Here is a 24357-nt window from a genome sequence, read left to right as displayed (position 1 = left end):
TACACGAGAAATTCTTATTTTCGTTGAAAATAACGTTTGAATAGCCATCCTATCGCTCTCCAATGAAAAGCTTAGGGGAACCAGATGACGAACGAAATTCATTAGGGACACAACAGGGGTGGCGCCTCTAGCGGAAAAGTTTGGCAATAAACAGCCCCATTAGAAAATCATGCCCTTCCTATGTACAGTGTCTCTCAAAAGTTTTAGGACAACGACATTTTAAACTAGGCAACCCAATTTACACAAGCCGTTGGTGGGTTGCCTGCAGAGTTAGGCTCAATTTCAGGGTTGCCACGTGCACAATAGATATTTATAAAATACGCGAAAGAAATATAAACAATTATTATTGTATAAAATTATTAAAAATATCACTATTATATCGCAAATGACAAAATTATTTCTGAAAGAAAAAAATAGGTTTCTAATATTTCATCGCTGATGAGTCTACAGTAAGGAAAAGAGGTGAGAGGAAACGAAAGGTTACAAAGGAGAGGAGAAAGAGAAAGCGAAAGGAGAAGAGGAAAGGTAGAGGAGAGAAGAAAGATAGGATAGTCGAGGAGAGGAGATGTAGTGAGGAGAATGGAAAAAGATTCGAGGAGAGATGAGGAAAAAGAACAAAGAAGAGAAAAGAGGAGGAAAACGAGAGGAGAGAAGGAGACGAAAAGAGGGAAGTGGAGAGTAGAGTAAAGGAGAGAAAAAGAGAAGAACGAAAAGAAGAGGAGAAAAGTGCGTGGAGTCGGAAATCTAAGACAGGAAAGGAGATAAGAGGAGTGGAGAAGAGTGGGATGGAGATAAGATGCGAGAAAGTAGGGAAGGCGATATGAGATAAAAGCAGAACAGAAAGAGGGGAGAGAAGAAGGAGAAGGAACTGGAGAGAAGAGGTAGTTGCAGAAAATATCGTCTGAGCATCAAGAATGGATGCATTGGTCAAATTATCGACATGAAACATTCAATAACATTTTTAAATGTATTGGAGAATATATTAGATCGGTGCGAAATGCCTTTTGGCTGAGTTCAGAGCAAATTAAAAATCTTCCATTTAAGATCTTTGATTTTACCTGCGATTACACCACTAAACAAATGAACGTAATTTTTAATATTTATTCATTTTTTCTCTACTTCTCGGTTCGTTGAAATTGAGATTTTGCAATTCAATATTTCCCCTGCCCCCATCGTTAATTCCAAACTGAATCATTCCGTTTCACACGGCGTGGACAATGAACATAATAGGATATGTCTAAAACTTACGAAAATTCTCTGCCACCGGAAGGGTTTGAACCTACGACCATCAGATTGACAATCCTGAACGGTAGCCACTAACCTACAAGCTTTCGTTCCTTAAACCAGGTAGAAGAACCACTACACCACGCCTTTACCTTCGAATGAAACAACAATTTTTTCTAAGTATTCTGTCCCTTTAATATTGTAAATGTCGTTTGGTATACGTGTAGTTGAACTTTTACTTTAATTTTGATTTGCTTTCTTGTAGTATAACCGATATCTTCGAGAAATAATTTTCGAAGTGATTAAAAACGAGAATATTGGTAGTTGTGAAAATGCGAGTTATTTCTTCTAACTTATTATTGTGATTAGACATTACTAATGGAAAATATCTAGAGGCTTGAACATTACAGGACGATGTTCTTTTCCTGTGATACTGTAACAGACAAAATGCTTGTTTACTGATGCAAGTATTGTGTCCAGAACAGTCTTATGAAATGTATTTGCTGTTGCGTAAGGTAACACGAAATAATTACACCGTGTGCGAACTACCAAATCTGTGCAACATTATACGTAAAGAGGCGGAAAATTTTATTCAAAAAATCATGTCACATTTGACAGTATTAGTCAAGAGAGACTCGTGGGTCACTGTATTAAGGTGCTGGACTAAATCCTTCTAATTTTTCTTACTAGAAGAACAACAATTTCTAAGGAAGAGCAACAGTGATGATCTTTCTTATTTCTTTTAAATGCTTACACTTTCCTTTAATTGAGTTAAAAATAAATAAGAATATTGCTTGTATTTCTGTCATTGACGTAGACCAGAGAGAGAGACAGACAGAGAGACAGATGTTACAAAATAGTTCAAATAGTGCGAGCGCCATTAAAAAGTCATGATAATTCTATGTTGCGTACTTAGAATTATTCATACAATAAAGAACATGTCTAATTGTGAGTTTAAAAAAAACAATAATAAAGAGACATTTTCGCATCACGATTGCAGTTCGAAAAAGTCGGGACAGGGATTGAAAGTAACGCACTGTCCTTACTAAATCGGTAAATCGGACGTCTGCTAGCCTTGCATCAATGATTATAAAACTAAAACCACCCAATATTGCAGCTTGAAGACTTTTGCGCAAGAAACAGATTTATTTATGCAAGAGCAAAATTGAAAATTTTACACATTTCAAAAATCGACGATGTTATTTTCGTATTTATTTATTTATAGGTTCACATTTAAATATTTTAGGGTTCGAGGGGGGAGCATGGCCCACATGGCCACTGGGTACTGACTTTACGTAGACAGTGGAAGAGAAATTTTGGAGAACCTTTCTATTAAATTTAGTATTTACATTCACCTTATGCTCAGATAGATTAAACCGTTTATTGACAAATCGTGAACTTTTCGTTTAATAGATAATATTTGGTTTTAGACGACGGGAGAACATTGGTCGAATTTCCTTTCTTGCTCTTTTCAGAGAATATATACTTCTACAATAGCAATCGCGTTCGGAAACCGTGAAAAAAAATGACTTTGTTTTCAAAGGCAGACAAGCTTGGTAGTCTAGCTTGCTCGCGATCAAAGTGACTCACTCACGCTATTCAAGGCCGCTTCTTATAGCAAAACACTGTGGTTCGATGCACTGTGTCTGCACCCAGCACGTTACAAGTGACCAGAGTCGAATTTTAAAGGGAATCTGAAGAATGGTAGATTTCATTAGAGGTGGCTAGGTAGGCACCAGCTCAGCATGCAATAGTTTAAGTGATAATTCCTGACAAACAAAAAACCGTATTGAATAATTATTGGGATAGTAATACGTGTATCCGCTCCTTTTTAACAATGTAAGCTCGAAGACAATCTGTATTCCATTTATTTATATTGGCAACTTGGTTATTTTATCGCCTTCGATGATCGAATTGTCTGATCGATTATTTTTTGTTTACACAGGAACATGCCCCATAGGAGATTTCCGAGACCGGGTTATGCTACTCACTCGTAGCTCCCCAATTTCTTCACGATGGTGGGTTTCTACCAGTCCCATACACAGGCCGAGAACCTAGAGAGTGAGCACAGACGGACTCGAATCCATGCCGTCTTGCAGTCCAAGTCCAAAGCACAACTCCTTTGACCGCACGGTCACGGAGGAGGACTTTTCTTATCTTACCTTTGGCTAATCGCGACGATGAGGATGAATTATGAATAGAAAAATAAAGAAGGTCACGCACAAAGTAGAGGACGATCTTCAACTTCTTGGGATGACGAGTTCAAGCCCTTAATATGAGGATTTCAACCTTAGACGTCCTCAATTTCAAAATTATAAACAAAATGCCTACTTACACTAAACTTCTCATCAAGGCCAAAATAGTTTGTAACTGTGAAACTACCCCTGAATACAAATTGACATTTTTTTCCATGTGAGTAAGAATTCAATGTGTGGCATACAGACATAGATGATACCTTTTGAGAAACAATTAACTGTACCCTGTCCCAGGATCTCTGGAGCAAAGCCGCGCATAGCGGAAGAGAAGCGGTGAGAGGGGAGAGGGGATCGAGTGGACAGAGCGAATCAGTGCACGCTGCTGGGAAGGCTGCTAACTGCAGTGGTTTTCCTCCCTCCACGCAATCCCATTCCTCTCTCACGTGTTCATCGCTGCTCAGATACTTTTTTCGTTCACCTGCTCCAGAGATAAGTAGGACAGAGTGTAGTTCGCATACATGTAGCAAGTAACGTATCTTAGAATGAAAATTCCACGTAGTTTTAAAACGTTTGTTTAAGCAATGAATGACTGAAAACGGATCACACATAATTCCCTTGCCAAAATCTAGTGGTCGAAAATTAATTTCAAGACATTTCATATCTATTCACCATATTCCAAGTTATAGGAACTATTTCGTAGATGTTCATGAAACCTTTATAAAATTACAAATAAAATATATTCACAAGCTTAGATATACCAATACGAAGAAAGAAATTCACAGTTAAATTTCAAATGCATGTGTATAAAGTAATTCTAGAAGTACAGAGCTATATCTGAGTATTTAACTTCTTTTTTGCAGATAACGTTTACAATATTGAGGCGACAGAATAATTAGGAACTGTAGCTCCAAGAAAACAAACGGCGTAGTGTATTGGTTAGAGTTCTTGAAAGCATTGCGGTCCCACGTTCGATCTTAAATACTAGATGTTCCTTAAAAAATAATCTCTTCCATTAAACAAGAGCATGGTAACATTATTTGTAAGAGCAGTATATAGTGGCTGCATTGTTCTGCATATGAAATTTATAAAAAAAATAATAAACAAATAAATGAATTGACACACGTTCAACGGGATATTTTTATATATAAGATCGTGAATTATGATACTCTAACGATAATTGTGTACTGCTTCAAAGACATTGACAAATATTAATGAAATAACTATTTATATGTGTGGCAATTCAGGACATGCTAATTTTACCCCTTTTCCCACTTCAGTTCAATGCAAGGATACCTCCGCAAATATCGAATGAAAAGTTCTCACCATGTGCAATTCTCCATTAAATGTTTTCGCCGAGTCTTACTACTTTCGTTTTCTTTGTTACAAACAATACTTGTTTGCACCTTACATGCAGGAGAGTTGCATCTACATTTCACATTGGTCAGCTCCTTCTACCTGGCTTAAGGAGCGAAAGCTTGTAGGGTAGTGGCTACCGTTCAGGATTGTCAATCTGATGGTCGTAGGTTCAAACCCTTCCGGTGGCAGAAAATTTTCGTAAGTTTTAGACATATCCTATTATGTTCATTGTCCACGCCGTGTGAAACGGAATGATTCAGTTTGGAATTAACGATGGGGGCAGGGGAAATATTGAATTGCAAAATCTCAATTTCAACGAACCGAGAAGTAGAGAAAAAATGAATAAATATTAAAAATTACGTTCATTTGTTTAGTGGTGTAATCGCAGGTAAAATCAAAGATCTTAAATGGAAGATTTTTAATTTGCTCTGAACTCAGCCAAAAGGCATTTCGCACCGATCTAATATATTCTCCAATACATTTAAAAATGTTATTGAATGTTTCATGTCGATAATTTGACCAATGCATCCATTCTTGATGCTCAGACGATATTTTCTGCAACTACCTCTTCTCTCCAGTTCCTTCTCCTTCTTCTCTCCCCTCTTTCTGTTCTGCTTTTATCTCATATCGCCTTCCCTACTTTTCTCGCATCTTATCTTCATCCCACTCTTCTCCACTCCTCTTATCTCCTTTCCTGTCTTAGATTTCCGACTCCACGCACTTTTCTCCTCTTCATTTCGTTCTTCTCTTTTTCTCTCCTTTACTCTACTCTCCACTTCCCTCTTTTCGTCTCCTCCTCTCCTCTCGTTTTCCTCCTCTTTTCTCTTCTTTGTTCTTTATCCTCATCTCTCCTCGAATCTTTTTCCATTCTCCTCACTACATCTCCTCTCCTCGTCTATCCTATCTTTCTTCTCTCCTCTACCTTTCCTCTTCTCCTTTCGCTTTCTCTTTCTCCTCTCCTTTGTAACCTTTCGTTTCCTCTCACCTCTTTTCCTTACTGTAGACTCATCAGCGATGAAATATTAGAAACCTATTTTTTTCTTTCAGAAATAATTTTGTCATTTGCGATATAATAGTGATATTTTTAATAATTTTATACAATAATAATTGTTTATATTTCTTTCGCGTATTTTATAAATATCTATTGTGCACGTGGCAACCCTGAAATTGAGCCTAACTCTGCACGCAACCCACCAACGGCTTGTGTAAATTGGGTTGCCTAGTTTAAAATGTCGTTGTCCTAAAACTTTTGAGAGACACTGTACAATCACTGGCAATACAAATGGGAAACCTATATCCTGAAGTACTCGCTTCCGTGCAAGACATTAAGTGTGTTTCCTAAATCTACGGCAGTGGTAGAAGTTGCCATTGAAATTTTGCTATTATAATACACTTATCGCCGTACAGTTTGGCAACACACACAACAACGACTTGCAGGGAAGCGATTATTTCAGGATATAGGTTTGCCATTTGTATTGCCAGTGATTGTACATTAACGTCGTCACCTTGCAACCAAGAGATTCCTGGATCGAAATCCTGTTGAGGCACAAAAGTGGTTAGTATCCCACTTTAAACTGCATTTCCAGTCCTGTATTAGCTTATCTGTTCATAAAGTGGACTCTAAAAACTCAACTCAGGTTCTTAAGCCCACATTCTCCCCTTCCTAGGCCTCTATCATTAAGAAGCCGAGGATAATGACTAATGAACCCCGTACCCACTCATTACCAGGACGCAGTGGCGGCGATTGGGTTCCAAAACACTTGGGTGGGGGAGGGGCAAAGTGCCAAAACTGCGGGAAAGACAGTTTCATAGGTTCCGACTCCATGGGGCTTAGGGGGGCTCGAGCCCCCCAATGTTAACGATGTGGGGGCAGAGCCCACCAAATAATTTTGCTTAAAAGGATCTAATGTATTATTTTGATTCTCTTGTAAAGTTTACTCTGAATTGTGCCACATGAACTTAACTTTAAATACACATTTCAAATGTTCTAGACCATCAACTTGGGGGGGGACTATGACCAGAGACAGCAAAACACATGACTTATTATATACTAAGTATGTAATTATGAGTATTGTTAAAGAATTTACTAAAAAAAAGTTTCAAAATACGATGTGCATGAACTAGAGTAGTGGATGGGACGTTCGGGCTACAAATGGCTCTCACATGACATTCAGAACGAGATCGTTGATATATTAGGGATCTGTCTTGCGCTCCGTGGTAGCAGATATTAAAAGTCGGAAATATTTTGCTATTATGGCTGACGAAACTTGTGACATATCCATCCGTGGACAATTAATATTCTGCATTCGAACTGTGAATAAAAATTTTGATATTTTTAAGGAATTCATGGGCTTTTATGATATTCCGAACACTGAGGCCAAAACTTAAAAAAGGGAGAGGGTGAGTCATTCATTAATTTATTTCAGTGATCAGAGCCCCCCCCCCCAATAATTTTGACAAGTTGGCGCCCCTGGACAGTTTACTTTCCCTTGGTACCGTACATAAGGTTTACCATAGTGCGGAAGCAAAAACGGCACAAAGTGGGGGCATCCGTCCCCTTCTCGCCCCCGTAATCGCCGCTGAAATCAGTATGGGACCTCCCCGATGGTGTAGTGGTAACGTCGTCGCCTTGTAATCAAGGAGTCCCGGAGGACGGAGAGACATAGTGGTTCGGATACCACTTTAAACTGTAGGTCTAGTCCCAAGTAGCCTATATGTGCATAAATGTGCAATTCTTCTCTTCTTCTTTAAACAAATTACAAACTCAATTCCGTATATAGTAGCTGAATATTTTGGACGGTTAGCAAAGTGGTTTTGAGTGTCTATCTGACGCAATGAAGGAAACATTTGCATGTTGAGTATGTTTGGCGCGGACACGGGTTCGAATCGGGAAGGTACCCAATAACCAAACAGGAGCTGCCATCAGCACACTTGTCTCACACACGAAACGGTTCGTGGAAGCGTTAACATCTATCCGAGGGTTGTGTGTGTATGTGTGTGTGTGTGTAAGCCGGGGGCGGAAAAAACACTAAGCGAACAGCATTCCTGCCGAATATCGACCACCGCAGTCGCGTGCCGGTACAATCTGGGCGGAGTCGGGCACAAGGAGGCTACGCGATTGGTAGCCAGTGACCCACACCCAGGTAAGAAGATGTCCAAGTGATCCTCCCATGGGAAAGATCGAGCTATATTTCGGCTCATTTTCGCCCCCCGTTAGTTTAAAACCAAGCGGCCAGTCGGTTGGGCAGCAGCTGTCATCATTGAAGATCCAAGCGATCTATCTTGATCGGTTCGTGTATAAAGACTCGGGTTCTGGGATGATACAAGGGTACTAGTGACTGTATCAGTGATCCGGTGGTGTCGGGTTCAAGACGGATGTGTTGAAGTGGCCCCAAGAATTGTACCGGTGATATTGGCGCCAACGTTTCTTCCACGACCAGCATTCCAGTACAGCAAACTGTAACAAGGTAAGTGCATTCGATAGGTTGAGGCTTGATTGCCATACCAGCCCGCAATAAAGCTGGCTTCATGCGCTAACGGTGTGAAATTATCGCGAGGTGACGTGAATTGCAAATTACAACGATGCCTTCTTCTTCTTTTTTCTGTACTGGAACGGGCCAAAATACGCATCAATCTTTTAGTACGCGGTAGGTAGTCCGTTCTCCGCTTCTTTTGCCGGCTTGGGTGTGTAATCAGACTGATATGATTACACATGGGAACCTCGGAACCGGACTAAAAAAAAGTGGAGTTGGTACATTGTACGGATGGAACAGTGTTGCAAGTGCATTAGAAGAACTTTCCCCAGTGAATAAAATTTGATTTATTTAGCGTCGCTTTTCTGCCAATTTTTGACTAATCGCGACGATCAGAATGAGTGATGATTAGAGGCATGCAAATTTCGTTTTTGACGAAAACACAAAATATGAAATAACATGCTGTAATGTTCATTTTTCATGTTTCTGAAAGGTCTGAGGTGCATTTTTCTACCCTGTTTTGTCTGCAATATGTGAAATATACTCTTAAACACGAAATTTACCATTTATACACCGACACGACACTTTCTGAAGTCTGAAGTATCCTCAGAGTTAAGCAATTCACGGAAAATTGATTAATTGTGCTGTAAATATTTGAGAAGTAAAAATGGACCCCTTTACACAGGAATAAACTTAATACTCTGGTAACGACATAAATGTGCTATTAGAAGGGATAAGTTTATTTTGTGTAATAAGTGGTTTTAAATCAAATTTAGGATAATATTCATAATTTTAAAACCAAAATGTCATTTTATATAGCACTTTTGATGTGATTATTCACCGCTATAACACCGAAATTTTATTTTATTTACCGCTTTTGAACCCGAAATCAACTCTGTTTTTGTACCGAAATTTTGGTTTTTTATTTACCATAAATATGTGCCTCTAGTGATGATATGATGAAATTGATGGATACTCACAACGAACACCCATGCCTAAACCGGGATTCGAACCCGGTACCCGTGATAACCCAGTGACTAAAATGATCCCTATCCATGTAGCCCATGGATGATACAGTGTGATGCATAAGTATTTCAGTTCTTGTTTTTAGTCCACTTTATGCCTCGAAAGGCTAGCCAGGATTGGACCTAGAGTTTCAGTGAGATACGATCCACTATGTGCATCCACCGGGTATCGAACCGGGTGTATACAACCACACTTATAAAACGAATTTACAGGGTCTAGATGGTTGAGAAACCACTGGTCTAGAACACGGAGGGATGGGACAGTGTGTCCGGCTTAAAAGTATAATAAAAGGGGAAAAATAACATCTTGTAAGTTTATTAACATATTTGCGTACAGTTTTCTTCGCCTATAGAGTAACTCAAACACTAATACACTTCGATGTGTGCACCATTAGTAGCGTGGCAGATGTCCAACCTATATTCAAGCTCCGACTTTATGTTGTACAGCATTACTGGCGTCACATTCCGGTTTGCAGCACAAAAGTGACGTCGCATGTCAAGAAGGTCACGAACTTTTGTTTGGCATACTTGAGATTTTACAAAACCTCACAGATAAAAGTCAAGCGGAGTAATATCCGGGGATGTAGGGATGTACAGCCTAACGATCTGTAGAATCTTTGAAAATATAAAGTAGGAAGAACTACAAATCAAAGACATTTAGCCATCACCTTTCCAGTCAGGAAATAGCTAGAAATATCTAAGGAATGCCTTGTCAGACATTGCCGAGCTTCCTTGACCGCCAATCAGGTGTAAACGATCGTAATGAAGGAAGAGACTACAGGTAAATGAGTCAGCAGTATTGAGTAAACTCGATTGGGATAAATATCTAGGAGGACTGGGGGTCAGGGGTCAGTCTATCGAGCTGTGAGTTAAGCCCCTATCACACGGAACTAGATTTCTAGTAGGAATGCCCTAGTTGGCGCTGAACTAACTTTCTAGGTAGCAATCATGGCCGCCTGGCTGACTGCTTGACTGGTTTGGAGAAATAGGACATGTTCTAATTGCTACTTGCTTTCCTCGACTGGATTCTGTGGAACAGCAAATCAGAGCAAAGTTTCGCCATGTGAAGATAATCTGTGAGTGTGCAGAGGAGCGCTTTTGTCTGTGGTTTCCGAGTGTTACTCCAGCAATGTATAACGTATACAGCATGAAAGGCGGGTTGAGTTACACCATTTATGCTGAGTGCACGGTGTTTACATTTGAAACAACTAAAATATTCTTCCATACGTGTACAGTAAACGTTGTAAAGTATGTATTTAAGCAGCGCCATTGTTTTGTACCTAATAACGTTTTATACGAAACGTTATTCCTCTCGGTTGAATAGTTATCGGCTTTTAAAAATGTGAAGTGATATATTGTTTACATCTCACGCGGCCGCCATTACAACTTCCCTCGTATGGAAACAAAAGTCTATCGACAAGTACGCTGATAAGTATCGTGTGAGGCGAAAACTAGCACATTGGTAGCCAGTCCAGCGCCAACTAGGGCATACCTACTGGAAATCCAGTTCCGTGTGATGTGGGCTTTACTTGCGAGACCTTGTTGAGGCGAGTCGCAAGTGAGACACTTTTGTATGGTCACGAGCATAACCTCTCGTCGCAGATCTTCAGCTGCTGTGTACAGGTACCATTTCCAATAGCCATGTTGATCCAGTCTTTGGGGGTTTTAAACTCAAGTATTTCCATTCACACATATGTAGTTAATACCTCTCGCACCTTACCATCAAGCTCACCATGAGCAGCGAGTTGCTCCATGATTAAGGATGAATGATGAGTGAGCCTACATCACCCGGTTCGACCCCACATACAGAAGGATATATTACGTGGTGATAGATGCTGGTCTTAGCATGTTATCTTTTCTCGTAAACGCCCCTGCGAGTATGTTGCGATAGGAGCACCGTGCCATTACGAGCAAGAAGTGAGGGAGTTCCTGCACCCTGAGTTTCCTGGACACTGGATTGGAGGAAGTGCTTCTATCGCTTATCCCCCTGGTCGGAGCTTGAATATAGCAGGTTGGACATCTGTCACGCAACTAATGGTGCTCACATCGAAGTGTATTAGGTTGTTGAGTTACTCTATAGGTAGAAGAAAACTGTACACAAATATCTTAATAAACTTACAAGTTATTAATTTATTTTAATATACTTTTAAACCGGATACACTGTATTTTTCTAACACCTCAAAAAGGAGCAAATTGATACAATAATTCAGTCATAACTTTTACTGGTTAAAGATCCATCAAAAAAACCTTCCACATTGCATTTCTCGTGAAATTCTAGCCTGATTTGATATATCATATCACCCCCTTCCCATTTAAAATTCTGAAGTTGAATTCAAGATGGCGGACATCAAGATGGCCGCCGACCGTGCGGGTAGCGTCAATGTGGTTCCCCCTTGGCCTGGCAATGATTGGTCATCACCATTTCCATGTTGCACGCTGCAGTGGCCTTGTACCGGGGGTGTTAAGTGACTTTTTGAGCCACCCTGTATTTTCAAAAAGATGAAATTTCGTTCGTAGTAAGCGACCAATGGACCTTTCTGACCTTCAGGAAGGAATGTAAGGAGTAAAACCAATGGCAACCCCACTTCTACGCACTACACCCTGAACTGTATTCTTACAGCCTAACGAGGCTCTGGCGTCTGGGCTTACATCCAATACAATCCTCTGTGGGGATCGTGTTGTGACTTATCCGTGAGTGCTTGCGATTCTCCTTCCATTCCTTTCATCTTATTCTTTCCACGATGATCTTCATCGTCGCGATTAGCCAAACTTGCAGAAAAGCGACGTAAAATAAAGCAAATAAGTACATTATTTTTTTTAGGAATTGAGTAGTCGCTGCAGATGGTAGCATATTGCCATGTTGTCCTCACATTTTTCTTTGAGCTATTACATTAATAGCGACAGTCTGGCTTCTGGATTCACAACCAGTGCATAGGCATGCGCACGGGAGAACAAGAGGGGGGGTAGTTGCCCTCCCTAATACACCCACTTAGAAATTTAGAGGAATCGTATCTCCGTTATTAAAGAAATATTATACTCTTCAAAAAATTAAGAATTTCCAAGCCGACGAGAGATCCAATCAGCTACGGAGGGGGAGGAAGGTTGTTTCATTGCTTGAGTTGGTGTTTTAAGTTCACTTTATGCACAGATAGGCTATTCGGGACTGGACCTACAGTTTAAAATGGGATCCGAACCTCTGTGCCTCCACCGGGTATCGAACACGGAACCCCTTGAACCACTGCTCCATCGGGGAGGCGCGGGAGAAAGGTGCATTATTTCCTATGAAATTAAACTGTCCAACATCGTTCTCTAGCAAATTTCTTGTTATTAACATTCCCACACACTTTATTCGTTGGTTGTGTTACATCTATGTGTTTGCAGAATAACTTGCCCATACATTGGAAATCAGTAGCGGCTATTGGTTAACAAAAGTGGAAAGGGGGCCAAGGACTGTTTCCTTTTTCTTTGTAGTCAAGGCTTAGCATTAAGAGGCCATAGTGCGGTGGCAAGAAGTGGCATAAAGTGTGCGGGTAATTCTTGGAAATGAATAAATTGTGTGTAGTTGTTTTCAATAAACTGTGGGACATCATGTTTATATGTAAATTAGTCTCTGAACCACAGAGAGGGGAAATAAAGGAGGGGCCAAGAAACATTGGTGTCACGGAAGTTTGATTTCTTCCAATACAGTGATTTTTATCGGGTCCGGGACACACTCTATACACGCCCCTGTTTCGTACACATCAAAATACAATAAAACATAGAGATGAAATTTAGGTTTTTCTTTCTCCGATTCAACTTTCTTCAGGACTTTTGCCCCCCCACCAATCAGAGGGTCTGCGCAAGCCATTGGGCCCGTTCCGAAAGTCGCACGAGTTTAAAGCGTTAAACGAGTTATGGTAACTGGCTGTCCCAAAAGTCGCATTCCGTGCGTCTCGTGAAAGTACGAGATTCACCAAACGCACGGGCCAGGAGGCTGGTTTGTTCGGTGAGAATCGTCTGCTGCTTGCAGACCTCGCGCATGCATGATGACTTCAAACTGCACTAGTTCGGAAAATGTATTATAATTGTAACAGGGAGCGATATGAAGCAACATGTGCAAGATGAGTGTGCCATAACTGTTCTTACAATGTGATTAAAATGAGTGATAGTGTTCACAGCAGAGTTTATTTCTGCCAGAAGGAAATGCCAAAACGCTGCGCCTGCGCTTTCGTCTAGAGCGTCCCATAAGTCTGAAAAAAAAACTGGTTTCACCAGGTTCACGAGGCCAGTTTCTTTCGTTCGATTCGTTCGTTTCGTTAAGACTTTCGGAACGCAACCTATGTGTTGCGTGTTGTCTCCATATGTGTTGGCGATTGTCCATTCATCTATTTCATATTATCGCCATTCATCATCTTCGCGATGAGCCAAAATTGGCAGAAAAGCGAAGTAAATTAAACCAAAGCAATGCATCAATATTCTACACTCTGTCCCGGGAGTCTGTGGAGCAAGCGAACGAAAACAAGTCCTCTGCGCAAGTAGCGACTCGAAAGGGCTCAACCAACGAACGCGTGAGAGGAGATGAGAAATCACTGCTGCAGCTACCAGCAGCGGCGCTCACTGCTTTCTTCCCGCCCACTCGCTTTTTCCCCTTCTCTACCGTTATGCGCGGGCCTGCTCCGCAGATGTCCGAGATAGAGCGTAAAGGTGAAGAAGTTCCTTACAGAAGAACGGCGAAACTAAAGACGCAATTATTTACAAACGTCTGGATTTGCAAAGTGAGCCATAACGTTGCGTCCTTCACAAAATTAGTTGTAAGAGGTTCCCGCACGTGCCTTGAATGTCGGTGTCTACTTTATTTGCTGTCCACGCACCTAATGAGTGCAGATAGCATCTAATAAGTTATACCCTGCGAATGTGACGTCAGTGGTGACGTTAAGCTGCGACCTCTCCCATAATTTGTCTGCTCAACTGCACTCACTTCCAGAAACAATTAATACAGTATAATTACATAATTACATCATTTGAAAAATATTATTACCTTATACTGAGGCGACCAGGTTTTTAAAACAAAAAAACGTGGCATTTTCAAATTTTCATGAAGAAAACGGGGGCACATTTTAATATAAAAATTGTTTCGTCACAAATACTTACGTTTGTGAACTAATTATATAAATAAATACTGTGTAAATAACACTGGTCAACAATGATTTTGTTAAATGAATAATTTTCACTGATTCTTATGTTTTTCGGTGTGGTCAGAATTTCTCTATCGGGCTCAATTTTTTGTAACGCGTTTATATTATTTTCTCCTTGTAGCCCATTTTTACCATTAATCTCTATTATAGCATCAAAAGTTATGAGTTCCAAAACATGAATAAAAGTGACTTACTTTATTTAAAATGAATCTGCGCATGCCAACCATTGATGACAACAATAGCATTGTTGCCAACAATGATAAAATACTGGTTTATTACCATCAGAATAAACAGCAATGTATAAATTTAATAATGTCTAAGTGTGATAACCACCAAACAAATTTTGTTATATTTGCGGTGGTCAGTGGTGGAGCCAGAAGTTACAGTTGGGAAGGACGAATTTCAGTCTGGTAGCTCACCTCACCGAGAAGCTTTTCTAACCCACTTACACTGTTTCATATAAACAATTTTTATCGTACTTTAAAAAGGAAACAAGCTGACTTCCATGTTCTAGAGATTAAAGTATTATTTCACAAAAATAGGTGTCCAGGACTGGAATAAATGGTTATTATTGTGTAAAAGGAAGAAAAAAGTGTGAGTAAAAAACTAGATTAGGTCTATACTACGTAATTTCTTGAACATGCGTATTTTTCTGTTGCGTAAATATTTATTTCTTGAACTTGTTTGGATGGACAATATCAGGGAGATAGAGCTATTCTCGCAAAGGGTCTCGGATTCGATACCATTTTGAGGCACATTTCACTGTTGTTACGATCCAAATTTATACTGTAGGTCTAGTTTCGATTGACCTATAGAGTATAACGTTAATTAAAATCAAACTGAAATATATCTCGACATTAAACGTGGTTGAGTCTTCAGAAATATTAAGCATAATGATATATCCAAAAACTGCATCCGCTCCTGCTGTGAGTCAACTTCGAAATCTCAAAAAAGAAACATAACTCAGCTGACTAGAAAAATAGGTGACCAGGATAAATCTTGTGCCCCCTCCCACCCATACCTGCTTTTGGTGTAATTAGCAGTATTATTAAAACTGTTAACAGAATACAAAATGATAATGCACAAAAACAATATCAACAAGAAAATAAAATACAATAATATGCTGTACTGTAGCCTATGAAATACTACTGTAGCCTTTTTGTTTGCAATCATTAAAATATGGGTTCATATATTGTTTTAAATGTTAAAAAAGCCTTCTCTATTGCAATGTACCTCTTTTGTGCCAAAATGGATATACCAACATCATCAGGATTCTACTATGAATTACATTTTTTGTAGAAGTTGATTGACTTCATCTATATATTTATTGGAAACATAGCCCAAAGTCAATGGAAACCGGAAGTTAGCGTATACCCTGCACCACGGATGTCGCCAGAAATTTTTGTAGGGGGGTCGGGCAAATGATAAAAAGTTGAATTATAGAAAATGATAAGTATTATTACCACGGTTATAAATGTTATTATACAATAATAAATATTATAAACTAACCAAAATCCATTTTATTCGAAATAATAATAATGATTAATATTATATAAATGGGGAGACTCGATCCACCAAACGAGTGAATACCATTATTTCTTTTGCATAAAGTTTTCTTCTTAAAGTTTGTTGTGTGACCTCTCACCTACAACTGTAATTATTAGTATTTTGAAAACTGTGAAATCATTTGTTCTTTGGATGAAATTGTAGAATATAACTTTGTCCCAGTATTTTTCCCTCGATGTTTTCGCTCCAATGCCTTTTTACTTTGATTATTCTTTTTGAATACTAACTAAATGAACTTTATTTCTGTTCTTGACAATAAGAGTAACAAAATTTCGGCTTTCTTGTGTATTTAGATGAACGTTGTCAATTTTCAGGGGGTCCGCCGATCCGTTGGACTCCCCCCACCCTCCCGACGCCCATGTACTGCACTGAGTATATGAAACAAATTGCTCAAGATATAAAGTACACAAGTTACAGAGGAACAAAAGGCATTAGAGGAAGAACAACCAGTGGCGGAGATTGGGTACCAAAACCAGGGGGCAAGGAAGGACATTTACTTCCCATTGGTAGATAAGGTTAAGCAGGGTTCTGGAACAAAAGGGGCAAAAAGTATGGCAAATGCCCCGCTACTCGCCGCCACTGAGAACAACAACATATGAGCAACTTCCACAGCCCAATTCTCTAAATAGGAAGATACAGGATAAAAGAAGAGAAGAATGAATATATGAAATGAAACAATCAAGGAAATAATTGGGGAGTAGAAAAGAATGACCTTATGGCAAAGACATTGAGCACTTGATTGATTAAGTTGGTGTTTTAAGTCCACTTTATGCACAATAAGGCTAATCGGGACTGGACCTACAGTTTAAAGTGGGATCCGAAACACTATGTGCCTCCACCTGGAATCGAACCCGGGACCCCTTGATTACAAGGCGACGACGATAGACATTGAGCGCTTAAGAAGATCCTTGTTCATTCGTGGGATGTGGCCCTCAAGACGCACATAAAACTATAATCTAAATTGAAAATTTTTGAATCATTAGAATCATTTCTTTAAAACATGCTCAGGCGGGGGGCGAAATCCTTCCCCCACCAACTATATTGTCTTTAAAAAATTCCCCCATCAAAAATTTCCGGGGGGGAGAGTTTTTGTTATAACAACAAAAGATAAGCAATTAGTTTTGACTTCAAATATACTTTACTAAGAATAATATTGAAAGCACACACATGGTGTTACATACCTCTCTCTCTCTCTCTCTCACTCTCTCTCTCTCTCTTTCTCTCTCTCTCTCTACTTCTCTCTCTTTCGAGATCATTAACAGATCTACACCAATAACAATATGCACACAATGAAAGCAAAAGAAGAGTGTAAGACAAATATAACTATAAAATTTAATTGATTTATATTAATAGAAAGCAAATACTAAACAGTTATAGCATAAAACCATTATAACTATTTTGAAATTCACTGACATCTTTAACCAGTTTGTAAAAGAATTAGTTTGCCACTTATAAATATCTGGCATACATAAAAGTAACAAATTAGTAGTTCCTTTATATGTATTTAATGATGTTTTTTTTTAAATATTTAGTAATTTACTTTTACACACACACACACACACACACACACACACACACAAACAGACATACATACATAAAATTACATGCATACATACATACACACATATATATATATATATATATATATATATATATATATATATATATAAAATGTTTGTAGATTAAGATCTTCCTCCCCCGCCAACAGTCTTCAATGATTTCGCACCCTATAAATCAGGACATGGCTTCAACGGAAGCTGAGTTCATACTTTCATAATAGACAGAAGCACCATTTAGAATTTCAGCGAATTCCTTTCACCTTTTAAAATAGCCTCAAGGGTGCAACATGCACAGATGTTTTCCTATTCTATCAGCTTCACGTAATAGGATGTATGTAACATTTCTCAGAACCAAATAATGAGTAATTTTTTGGAAAGTCTCCATCATTTTTAATCGCATTGTATTAGAACCGACTACAACTTCTTTAGCTTTTTTGGTGTAGTCTCAGACATTGTGGTATTTCCTGTCTTATTTCAATTCATCATATTCATAAGTTGGTAACCTTGATGGAAACGAATAATCCTAACGTAGGCTATGCATAGGTGAATCGAAAGATGTACTATTTGGTGGAAGTTAACGGATTTCTATGTCAATACGTGTTTTCATGTGGTTCTAAAAATCAATGTTGTTTTGTATTATTTCTGCGAATTGTGATATGTGAATTCAATTTTTTTTTATTTTTCATTTACATATATTAGCTTTTAGCATATCTTTTGCATAGTTTATTTACTTTGCATATAGTGTTCATATTTTCAAACATTAATTGACATATTCCAAATCATGTTTTTACTACATTTTCCCTTATTGTGTAAATACCGAAAGCTTTTCTTTCATTCTGTTCGTTTTGTACTATCTGTTTATTTGAAAACTTGACAATAGGCAATGAATCTGTTATTCTAGCATCCTTATCAACAATAGAGAATTCAAGTCTTCGCGGTGAAATCCACAGTATAATTTAAATATGCTCCCAGTACTTCATGCGAAAATGAACGCAGTTTCAGTAAATGTAAATATCTTTTTAGGAACAACAGGACGAGATTCACGTTTCAGCACTTAAAAGCATGTTGGGTACTCCATTGTTTTTGGTAACAAAAAATGTAACATTTTGTATTTGATTTCTGCATGACGATTAATGTCATTTCATTTAGCTAGGTGAGCCCGCTTATTCAATTAAAATTGCAATTTTTCAATAATTGTAAATGTTTAATTCCATGGAAATTTACATACGTAACACTTTTTGGTGCATATAAACCCGATTCCTGATAATTACCATTTCGTGAACAATTGAGAGTCTGCAGTAGTACAGAGTGTTGCCATACCAGAGAGACGAACTTCGACAGTTTACAGAGAAAGGCATTAAGTTGTTCAATTTTTCTTCTAAGGGAAGAGTTCTGAATTGTAATTCTATTTTGGTCGCTGGCATTGGAGGGTAGGCACGGACACGTAAACCCTTGAACCAATCAGGTTTGTGCAGGTTCTAAGGCGATGAGAAACTTTTGTTGCCAAACTTAAGACACAAAGGAGACGTTTTTGAGACAGGTGCGTGGTAAGACTGCCCAAAGTATGGTGGGACCGAATAAGAGGAGTCTACCCAAAGATGTACTAATAATAAAATGAGCTTATTTTATTAGTTTATAGTAATTAATATTATGTATACTATTCTACTTGCAACAACGGCCTGGTCCAATGCAAAACAAAAAATCCCCCCACACCCCGGGACCAGTGATGACTCGTGGCTCTTTTGGAGTGTAGGAAGAAGTTATGGTAAACCGAGAGAGGTTTGAAAAATTGTGTACGATGGCTCAACAAATGGGTTCAGCAAAAAAATTGAAACGGTTCTAGATAATTCTTTGTTTACCCCCAACCTTCTATCGATTTCCTGCCATAAAATTTCCTCACGAACAAAATCTGGCAGGATAAAGAAAAGAAGGATGGATGGTTGTAAAAAGCTTGTCGCTGCGTAGGCATTCTCCCTTTTATTTGAAACACTTCCGCTGGTGAAATAACAATAAGACTTGGACCTAATTTTACTCTTATTTCCTGAAAACATATTCCTTTGAATTAGATTTCCCTCTCCCAGAGACTCACGTTTGCAGATTATGCTATATTTTACCATTACGCCAAAAACAGGGTGCCAGGTGCCAACGAAGATCGAACGGTGCTAGGTTTAGTACCATTGTGCTGGAGTTGGCATCACTGATTGAGGAAACCATCGATGCTTCCTCGCTGGATGCTTTAAAACCGCAACCTTCCCCCTGCCCCTTTTCCACTTCTCACCCATTTGTTTGTAGTGTACACTCGCCTCAATTAGTACTCCGTCAGTTTGTTTCTTTATACAGCATATTGGCACAAGATGCAATTCAACTTACAAGTGTATCAATATACGCTGTATAAAACACAACTTACTACTAACCAGAGGGCTGCACAACGGCCAGAATCGCTTACTAGGCCCGCCTGGTTGGTCGGGCGGGCGAGTAAAACTATATACCTGGGTTTTGACCCGTCAAGCATCGAAAGCCCACGGGTAACTGGAAGGCCTTGTAAGACGAAGCTCGCTTATCTTCAGCGAACGCTGATTCCGGTTTTGCACCGTCTCCAGATACATGAGTCACGCAGTCACCGTTGCCAACTTTTAGATTCTAAACTGTTCTAGGAGCACTTAAAATGTTCATCACTTTTATCAATTTGAAATTGCAGACATTTATTCCTTGCTAGAAAACATTTGTATCGCTCACACCCAGTGGCGGCGATTGGGTTCCAAAACTAGAGGGCCAAAGTGCAAATGTACGGGGGGGGGCAAGGATAATTAATTTCCCTTGGTACATGAGGTTAGCGTGGTGCAAAAGTAGCAAAAAGTGGGGGGGGGGGGCAACTGCACTCTCTCGGCCCCGCCCCTAATTGCTGCCACTGCTGACACCTGTACAGGAGTACGAACCAAGTTTCGCAAAAAGTGCCATCGTAAATACTTTGGAACTTTGTGTGACTGGTGGTTGTTCTACATTATACTTTTTTCGGGGTGCTCCCCTATGGCGCAGTGGTAGTGTCGTCGCCTTGTAATCAAAGGGTACCAGGTTCGATACCCGGTGGAAGCACATGATGGTTCAGATCCCACTTTAAACTATAGGTCCAGTCCCGATTAGCCTTATTGTGCATAAATTGACCAAATAAATGAATCAATCAATCAAACAGATTTTCTCTCTGGTGTAATTTTGCCAATTCAATATCCGAATTAGTTGCTCAAGATCCCCCCCCCCCTGAACACTAAGGCACGATGGTCCATAAAATGGAACATGAAATCAGAATTTGCATTATAAAAGGTTTTTGAATATTGTCATCTCTTTCAACAAATCGTCGTTCGCTAGTGTTGTTGCTAGTTATCTTGTTCTCAGACCGCATTGATAGTAATACGATACAAAATATAATTGTTAGCTTGTATTTTCACACGGGTGCAAATAACAGGCAATGCTATTTACACATTTCAACAAACAAACAACGTAAAAATGAAACCGACAGAAGATTTACGATTTCAAAACCAGAAAGGTGACATAAATGAACAAGACACACAAACCTATTTCAAGACCATCGAAACAAATTTAGAAAATATGTGGTAGTTGGTTTGACATAATAATGACACTAATTTGAGAAGTTACAAAATCTTAGGTGCAGTGGCTTAGCAACATATCGCGAGGTCCTGGGCGAGATTTGAATGCAAGGCCCCATCGTTCTTTAAGTTTGAAATATCAATGTAACTCGATACACAGTCATCAAGGAAACGTCAGCAAATTATCATATTTATATAATAGCCTACAATAATAATTAATTTCTGACGAAAATTATATTTAATAGTACGCGACAGAGAAATTTACACTTGGCAGAGCTACAGTAACACGCTGCTGGAATTTTCATTAACCAAAGTAGTAGTAATAGTACGTTTTTTAAGATGTTCTTTAGGCAGTAAGATAACTGAAATATCCTTAAGTGTGCTAAACTTTTTTTTAAAAAAAATCAGAAATACAAAGTAAGAATCTTGAAATATAACCTATATATTATTTAATGAGTCGTTCTTTGTTTCCTCATTTCGAAGTTTGTAGGATGTAAATGTCACAAACCATGGCTTAAGTAGAAAATATGGAAGGACGCACATAAAATGTCAGTGCTTGATAGAGCGGGGGGAAGGGAGTGCGCTAAACCACAATCCTGTCTAGGGGCCCAATGTATCTACCTACAAGCTCTTCTACACAATCGGTTTCAACATCAGCAAATCTTAAAACGATAGTCATTTGCACAATAAATGTGAAATGTTTGGTGTAATCAACTGATACAGCTAATTTGACTTTTTTTAATTAGCAATTTTGACTTTGTTGCACATAAATTGTACCAGTTAACTTTGAATTTTAGGACTTAGATGATAATAATAACTGTGAATCTCATTTTGTTGTTACGTCTTAATGTTCTTGTAATATTAAATATTTGAAGCAGTGGCGTAATAAAATCGTAAAGTACGCGTCTGCAAGAAATAAACTTGGGTCCCTCAAGTACAGTCAGCTTCTTCCAGGAAATTTACGTAATTACTTAGAATGGCTGGTTGTGGCTGCACTTACATTAATAACTATACAAATCGATGCTCTAACTCTGAATTTTCACATATTACAACATATCTTTCTTTGACATTTATGTATTCAAAAGAAGAAAATACAAATACTTACTTATCCCTTCCCCCAAACAGAAGGCGGTACAGGATACAGAGAACACTGGAAGTTAGTGTAGAGCTATCAAGGAGAAGAAACTTTCCTAAAGCACTTGATTTCAGATTTAAGCACATTCCTGAAACATAGAACTTGATCAGGAAATTCGGAAGATAAATCATCTTCGTGCCCGTTACAGAGGGCAGGCAATAGCTGCGTCTGAAGTTGTAGGAACGAAGGAAGAACTGCTAATATTATCCATACCTTTCTTGAGTTTAAAATACCAGAAGCATTTAAATGTCCCATACTTTGCTCCGTTTCAGTTTGAGGTGCTTTACCATTAACATATTAAAATCGGGTAGGCTATGCAAGGTCACGACACAGAAGAAAAATGGATAAAATTGTCCAAGCAATTTTTGCGTTGATGTTTCACATGAGAAATTAGAATTATTTTGACTTTTTCGGGGCCCCTTAGGCTTAGAGCTCCCGCCCGCCTCTGATTTGACGTATTCATTCAAATTATAACGTTAAACTAGAATATAAAGCCAGTTAAAAATGTCTTAATTTTATTGCCCACAAAAATTAGCCTTTTCTATCTTTCTCACTTCCATTTATTACGTTTTTCGTATCAACCTCATAGGACGCGAGGCCCCTATATGCGCGAGGCCCAGGTTGGTCGCCCACTTCGCTCACCCCTTGCTACGCCAATGATTCTACAACCTCAAGGCACCTGCGCCTAGCAGAAATTCAAATATTTCCATGCGTAGTGAAATATAATGGCTGTTGGCAACACTGACAGTAGTGCTCGCCGTCTACCTGCAAGAACTACATCGAGTCTCACGGGTCTTCTTAAGACCCGGGTAATAGAAAAACCTGGCAGGCATCGAAGCCTGTGCAACATTGTGACGTGAAGCTCGCTTGCGCGATGTCGAACACCTGGGCTTGATGTGCGTGTTGCATATTATTGTAGGCGCGCCTCCTCGCAGACGGGTTTTCTCCGGGTCTTGTGCAGGCCTCTGCTACTAACTTCGTTGACCCTGTACCACGAGGTTCCTCAGGCGGGGCAGCAAAGTCGTCTTTGGGCTGCAGCTGGAGCAAGCAACAGCAATCAACTCTTGACAGTAGCTAACCTACAGTCCAGCAGAATTAACTTGAGAGAAATGGCAGCTCTGTGAGTGATGTAACTGCGCTCGAATTGGCTAGAGCGGGGGAATTCCCGCTGTAACGGTCCAACAGAAACTCTACAAACTCTACACCAGAGTTTCCGTTGGTCCGTTACAGCGGGAAGTCCCCCGCTCTAGCCAATTCGAGCGCAGTTACATCACTCACAGAGCTGCCATTTCTCTCAAGTTAATTCTGCTGGACTCTAGTCAATTGTACGTACATTGAGCTCATAATTTTATAACGCGTATTATTATTAAACTCCTAAAAAGTAGAAAACTGGAAGCAAGATGAACTCTAGGAAGTTCCTCACTTCCTACATAGAGGAATCTCCCCTGCTTGGGACTGCTTGGTTATGATATTGAAATTTCTTCTATGACTTCTTACCATGACTATGTCTTTTCCTTGAGCAGGTTTCATCCTGAGCCTCAATGTAAATTCCATGTTCTTCTCTTATTAGCACTGCTTTTTTGTTGTTTTTTCTGAGAACTTGTTTTGCAGCTACCAAATCTCGACAAATGGAAACTTTTATCCTGTATGAACCTAACAACAAGGCCTAGAGGTGAACTTGACTGATGATTCGAATCAATAATCTTCGAATCTTGCTTTGTAGTGCGCTAAGCAAACCACTCCTCCATGAAGATAAACTAGATTATAACAATCAATGGCGGCAATTAGGGGGGAGGGGTCGTGAGGGCAGTCGCCCACCCACTTTTTACCACTTTTGCCCCCGCACCAGTAGCGGTTCGTGCCTAAAATAACAGGTGAAGAAGTATATTTATAGGCAATGAAAACAAATAGTAAGTGCCAGTGGGCCCCCCCCCCCCAATTTAAAACGTCTTTTTTGTCTTCATCCGTCCATCTGGAAAATGGTGTCTGCAACAAATTACACACTAAGTCATTTACTGGGTTCATTGTAGAAACCACAGCTCAACACA

General features: G+C 39.3%; 1 protein-coding gene across 2 annotated transcripts in view; it reads left to right on the top strand.

Annotated features, from left to right (window-relative positions):
* The first annotated feature begins 8016 nt into the window (after positions 1 to 8016).
* LOC146003627 (uncharacterized) overlaps positions 8017 to 24357 on the top strand; it is a 176686-nt gene continuing 160345 nt past the window's right edge. For both annotated transcript variants that reach the window (XM_083141949.1, XM_083141948.1), the window contains exon 1: positions 8017 to 8242. The gene's annotated coding sequence lies outside the window, so the exon portion shown is untranslated. The remainder of the gene's footprint in view (positions 8243 to 24357) is intronic.

This window comes from Lepisma saccharinum, chromosome 20 (assembly GCF_977018435.1).
Source record: "Lepisma saccharinum chromosome 20, izLepSacc3.1, whole genome shotgun sequence".
Classification (NCBI taxonomy): domain Eukaryota; kingdom Metazoa; phylum Arthropoda; class Insecta; order Zygentoma; family Lepismatidae; genus Lepisma; species Lepisma saccharinum.
This window is presented reverse-complemented; position numbering and strand designations above follow the sequence as displayed.